Source organism: Panicum virgatum, chromosome 9K (assembly GCF_016808335.1).
Source record: "Panicum virgatum strain AP13 chromosome 9K, P.virgatum_v5, whole genome shotgun sequence".
NCBI classification, from domain to species: Eukaryota; Viridiplantae; Streptophyta; class Magnoliopsida; order Poales; family Poaceae; genus Panicum; species Panicum virgatum.
In genome coordinates this window covers 18,915,469-18,922,110 of record NC_053144.1, presented here as the reverse complement: position 1 = coordinate 18,922,110, position 6,642 = coordinate 18,915,469, and the positions used below count along the sequence as shown (strand labels likewise).

The window sequence follows — 6,642 nt, the reverse complement described above, 5'->3', positions numbered from 1 at the left end:
ACAGTTTTCTTCCTAAGTTATCTTGCCTCCCCTTAGTGACCCTAAGGTTACTTCCCAAGGCACATTACAAGCTTGGGTGCTCCTAGGCGACGCCTAGCCGTATAGGAATATGAGATTTCAAGAGTAATAAACACCAATAATCGATTTGATGAGGACCTCAAGTGCTCAAACTGTAGTTGCAAGTCTCACGTGCACTCTCTCACTTAAGCTCTCACACTCTTAACTACTAGCTTTGCAAGGGGGGAACGTATCAGGTGCAAATCAATCTCTCCATGCAAACTATGAAAACTCTAATCTGAGTCATTGGATCAACATCCAAGGGGTATGGAGGATTGGGTAATTTTACAATCTGGACCCGCCCTTGGATTGGGTAATCACACTTTTGCAAACCTCCCTCCCACCTATTTGCGCCCCTCCTCTTGGATGTTGATCTGATTGCCCAGATTGAAGTTTCTATAGTTTGCACGGAGAGATTGGTTTGCATCTGATATGTTCCCTTGCAAGGGATTTTTTTTGAGGGCCCTTGCAAGGGATGCTCAAGAGTGAAGCAAGTGGAGAGGAAAGTGTGCTCAAGAGAGAGTTTCTGACTTAGAGTTTGCAAGAATGGAAGCAGCAGTGTCAAAGACTGAGTGAATTGGTATATGTAGTGTCGCGGGTCAAATATGACTGTTGCACAGCACCTAGCGGAAATCTCCTTTAGAATCAACGGAAATTTCCGTCGCGCGGAGTGGAAATTTCCGGTTGAAAACAGCTCTAGCTGACAGACCGAAAATGTCTGATGATCTCCCGGAAATTTCCATCGCCCGAGCTAGAAATTTCCGCTAGACACCGGAAATTTTCAAAAGAGAACGAACATCTTTAGAAAATTTCGCTCATGTGTTTGTGTAGGCTCATGTGTATCCCTCGTGTGATTTAAGAACTAAGGTATCTTCAACAAATAATTTTGTGCGCACCTTGGTTGTACGGCACGCCCTAGAACTCAAGAAATCGGCACTACTACAAAAACTGATTAATTGAGGCGCTTTGAAAAGACCTCAGAGGCGAGCACATTAAAAAACCGCCTCGGTTAATGCCTGCGATTAATCGAGGTGGTTATATTTTATTAACCGTGGCGGTTTAAAAAACCGCCTCGCAAAATATGTTAACCGAGGCGGTCATCATTTATATAACCACCTCGGTTAATAGTACTATTTTCGAATGCGGAGAACTTATAAAGAACCACCTCGGTTAATAGACCCAGCCCACGCAAAGCCCATATAAAACCAATTGCTACAAAGAATATATAAACAAACAAACCCTAACTCTCTCTTCCTCATCTCCCAATACCAGACGCACTCTCTCTCTCTCTCTCTCTCTCCTCCCGCACCTCCCATGGCGGCAGCGCCAGACCCCCGCCCCATCCTCCTCACTCTCCTGCGCGCCCTCCCATGACGGTGCCGGCTGGCCGTTCGCCCCGTCCTCCTCCCTTCCCCGAGCCCTCCCATGGCTACGGCGGGGCCGTCCGCCCCATCCTCCTCCCCCCGAGCCCTCCCATTGCTGCGGTGGAGGCCGTCCGCCCCATGGCTGCGGCGGGGCTATCCACCCCATCCTCCTCCCTTCCCTCGTGCCATCCCATGGCTGCGGTGGAGGCCGTCCGCCCCAACCTCCTCCTTCCCCCCACGCCATCCTATGGCTGTGGCTGGGCTCGGCGGCACGGGATCCGGCGGCCCCGGGGCTCAGCGATGTGGGATCTGGCGGCCCCGGGCTCGGCGGTGCGGGATTTGACGGCGGATAGCGGTGGCGGCGGACAGGTTGCATCTGGCGGCGGCGAGCCCTCCCGAGGCCGGATCCGGTGGCAGCGGGATGCCCAGCGCGGCGGTCGTCCCCGGCGTGGTGAGCGGCGCGGAGGTCGCGCAGAGCAGCGGATCTGGTGGCGGCGCGGCGGATCCGGGCGGGGGCGCGGCGAATCCGGCCAGGGGATGGCGGATCCGGTCGAGACGGGCTGCTTCGGGAGGGGGACGGCGGCTCCGACGGCGCAATGGCGGCGGGACGGCCGGGTCGGGGCGCGGAGCTGCGCGGCGGCGCAACGCCGCAGCCCCGGCAGCGGGCGGCGCCGGCGGCCCAGATGGGCTTGGCGGGCCGAGCTTTTTTTTGTTTTTTTACTCCATTAACAGAGGCGGGCGACTGACCGCCTCAGAAGATCCCCATTTACCGTGACGGTACCTCCGAGGCGGTTGGTGTTGCCCGCCTAGGAAAATCATTTTCAACCGCCTCAGGAAATTTTTTTTGTAGTAGCGCGGAAATGCACAATTTAAATCTATGAGCATCTTTATGCCATCTCTTTTCATTTTTTTAGGGGCTCCACAATTCCAGGCCTTTTATATGTAACAGGCATTAGTCTCTTGAGATCATTGTCATTAATCACCAAAATTCACATGGGTCTAGATGTTCTTTCAAAAGTTCAGTTCTATGACAAATTATATGATTTTGTCATGGTGGGATAAATATGACGCCAGCAGTATGACGAACAGGTTTTCTTCACTAATTCGTCGCAAGAATCTTCAATGATGCTTTCATTGCCTACTACGAGAAATATGTTTCGTCATCTATGACCGCGTTTAGTTCGCGAAAAGTTGGATGAAAAGTTATTGTAGCACGTTTCGTTGTTACTTGACAAATAGTGTCCAATCATGAACTAATTAGGCTTAAAAGATTCATCTCGTGCTAATCAGTTAGACTGTGTAATTAGTTATTTTTTTCAACTACATTTAATGCTTCATGCATGTGTCGAAAGATTCGATGTGACGGGTACTGTTGGAAAAATTTTGGGAACTAAACGGGGCCTATATTATGAGTTTCTCTACTAGTGCTACTGGGTCCTGGGGCACGTTCTGCTTCTGCCGCCGAGGTGCCGTGAGTCTCGGGGCACGTTCTCACACGCTCGAGCTGTCGGCGACGGCTCGGTACGATGCAACGACGCCTCCATACCACTACCCTGAGTTGCCGGTACCAGCCCCGCGCTGCATTAAGGCTCGGGGCCGCTTGGTGGAGAATCCAAGCCACCAGGAAATGACTCCAAGCAACAACGACTCCGAGCTACCAATAGTGGTTTGGGTGATTGCCCCGAGCCGCCGGTACGCATGACCTCACACAACGACGGTGTGGAACTACAACCTCGACACCACGATGACGAATTGTGGTAACAAGAGAGACACCAGGCAGCTAGGGCGGCACGCAAGAAAGGCAGCAGGCACGAGGGGCAATTGGCCCGAATCCTAGGGACGACCCGGAGAGGTGGTAACGCGAGGAGCGAGGTGGGCCGAAATTTAGGCCCAGCGGCGAGCTATGTCTAATCCACACCGCCACATCGCCACGCGTCGCGCCAGGGGCACTGGAGCAACCGGAGGGGCGTTCGCTTCTTGATGTATAGGGATTAGACTATGTGGCGCTCCTCGGGCTTCAAGCGATAGGGCTCGGGGGCTCGCAGGTTTCTCACACCCCGACTAGGGTCTAGATGGGACAGACACGTTGGCACCGTTTTTTGGCACATGTCAATGTGATAAATAGGAAGCCGATAAGAAATTGGTCCATGAAAAAGAAAGAGAAGTATCTTGGGCCTATGGGCCAAAATGGTGTCGTAGCCGGTGGAGCTAAGAAAGTGACGGGCAAGATTACATCAGCAAGTTAGCCTATAGAAGTCGTGTCGTTTGTTTTAGAATGTTCATTTTCTTATGTATCAAGTTGTATCTCACCATATCGCAGCAGGGTCTAGGTTATGCTATAAATAGCAGACCTTCATCTTTTGTTAATTTTGATCAACCACATTCAAACACAACCTTTACATTTATCGCATCTATTTTAATTTTCATGTCAGCGACTTCGCCAAAACTCTAGTTGCGGTAGTTTTTTTTCCTTTACAAGTTCTTCTCGGCAGGCAAGGCTGCATCGACTTGGGTCCCTCGTGTGCTGGTAAGTTCTGAGTCAAGTTGCGTAGATAATCCTAAGGTTGAGGGCGCATCACTTTTCCTCTTTCTGTAGCGTTCAAGTTATCGAATACGTTAGATCTTAAGTTTGTGGCGCATCACTCTCACCTAGATTAAATTTATTCATGAGTTATCGATAAAAGTTGCTAACTTGTTAGATTAATCCATTTAGTCTAGCTTGTTTTAGCTTTTATCACAAGTTATTGGTAATTGTTTAGATCTTACTAGGTTAATTTATTTAATCTAGTTTATTTTAAACTCTTACCACAATTTATCTGGTTCAGATCTGTTCACAATCGGTTCTTTTGTGATTTGATCACCATAGTCTATTGGATCTGGATTTTGGTGTTGCTCCGAGCTACGTTGCATTAAACCAGCTTGTTATCTTGGATCGGCTAGCCGATTGTTGACGTCATCAATATCGGCCGCTAGCTGATAGCCTCGGAAATTTAACATTTATCCTCCTTGTTAATTGAAAGTCAAATTTGTTGGTACACCAGCGCACGCCACATGCGCTGACTTGGGTTCGGTACTACGGAGTGAAGCACATACCCGGGCTCTAGCGTACGTGGAGCGCATAAATCCGATCTGCGGATTTTTGCATCAACACGCTTCTTGACACGCTCAGTGAGACACATCATCAAAAGATCCACATCTTGGTGGACGATTAGCCAAAGACTGACGTAGAGATCATTATCGGCAACATCGTCCACGTCGCCGAGAAAGATCTCAATGACGCCCAAAGAAGCAGCTCCTGGATCAGGCCATGGAGAATTACAAGGTTGTATGTCTCCGGTCATTTAGTGTCGTCGACAGAGGGTAAAATCATTCAGAAGACCAACATCCCTATGCCGCGCCACGTCACCATCACTGAAGACCCAATGAGGTTCCAGGAGATGTTCGATCAGGCCATGCTTCACGCTGATGAATCGATCCGACATCATAACGCACTTAGTTCAGAATGTCATCTATCAGATGATGAATGACAGATGGGAACCTGGATACACAGAGCCGTCACTGCTAAAAAAACAGCCATTAATACCGGGCCGGAACCCCCCATTAGTACCGGGTAGCTGCCCGGTACCGCTTGGCCGGTACTAAATGGCATGTCATTTAGTACCGGTCAAGCTGCCCGGTACTAAAAGGTTGCTTAGTACCGGTCGGTAACACCGACTGGTACTAAAAGCCTTCATGTCCAAATAGGGATGGCAACGGGGGAATTCCCCGCCGGGGATCGCTTCACCATACCCGCCCCCGCAAGTCAAAGAATTCCCCGTCCCCGTCCCCGTCAATGCTCGCGGGGGAGATCTCCTTCCCATCCCCGCCCCCGGCTCGGGGATTCTATCCCCGACGGGGACCCCGTACCTGGCTACAGGCTTCAAGTAACCATAGAATCTCTACTACTACAAAGAACGATTGGGAGAAAAAATTTGGTGCGACCCTAACCCCCTCCCCCTGGTGGCTCTGCCGTGCAACGATTGTATCCGTCCGATCGCTCCGTGCGATTCCCCAGCCGCCCCCTCCCTGTCGCTCGCCATTCCCACGATGCAGCCCCCTCCCCCGCCATCTTGCCCCATCCCCCGTCACCTGCCATCTCCCGCGATCCCGTCACGCTGCCCTCCCTAGCGATCCTGTCTTTCGCCGTCGCCGCCGAACGCGCCCACGCCCCAGCGCCTTGCCAATTGCCATCGCCTGATGATCCTTGCACTTGCTCTCACCCGCACTGATCCAATTGGATCCTTGCAGATATCTGCACTTGCAACTACACGGCCTCCAGCTCCAATCGGATCTTGCAATTGCACTGCCTCCAATCGGATATTGCACCCGCACCTCCAGTCTGATTGGTTGCGTCCCCCTCAGCAGGTACTTAGTGCCACCAGATTTTTTCAATGTGATCAAGGTCACTGCCCGACGGTGTGCTGCTGTGATGACCAATGGAAACCTAATCATCCTGAGTTTCACGTCATAGGCTCTATCATTCTCCTGTAAAAGCCAATTCCATACCCATGTCTGATCTGCACTGTCTGAATACACACGTCTTATGGTCTGGTTAGCCCGGTCTATTTGATTTATGTTTTTTCTATTTGTTAGTTTCTAATTTTATATTCTAGGACTATACTATTTTGAGTTCTCAAGGTGGCCAATTTGATACCCTTGACCCATACTGTTTCCAGAAGGCAGAAGCTATCTGAATAAAAAGAATTGATGCTGGTGGCTCAGTGAAATGATCAATGTTGAGATAGGGTATGGATGTTTGATTTGCGTTACTAAATGTCGTCATGTTGCCATAGCATTAGCACTTAGCAGAGGCATTATTAAACACCCTGTGATAATGGTAGGATGATATATTTAGTTAAATGCATGTGTGTCACTGATACGCAGATCCTCTTGACTACAAATATACTAATTTTCTTATTTGATTGACACACAGGAATTCAGCCATGGAAGCTCACTCACAAGATCAACAAGCATTATCGTCAAAAAAGATCATAAAGCATTCCACGGTCCTCGGCTTTTACTGGTCTTAAACTGGTTGTACAAATGTCATTATTTCTCCGCTATGCTTAAGTTGTTCTCATTATTCTGTATATACTGGAAGCTCAATCGTTATCTCCAATCATTTGTAGATACAGAAGAGAGCAGACCACAAGAACATCAGGTAGATTTGAAAAAGGTTTCA

General features: G+C 49.7%; 1 long non-coding RNA gene across 1 annotated transcript; it reads left to right on the top strand.

Annotated features, from left to right (window-relative positions):
* The first annotated feature begins 5,391 nt into the window (after positions 1-5,391).
* LOC120648561 lies at positions 5,392-6,439 on the top strand. Its single transcript, XR_005664992.1, has 2 exons — positions 5,392-6,206; positions 6,394-6,439. It is a non-coding gene; the product is annotated as an uncharacterized LOC120648561 (long non-coding RNA).
* Positions 6,440-6,642: the final 203 nt, after the last annotated feature.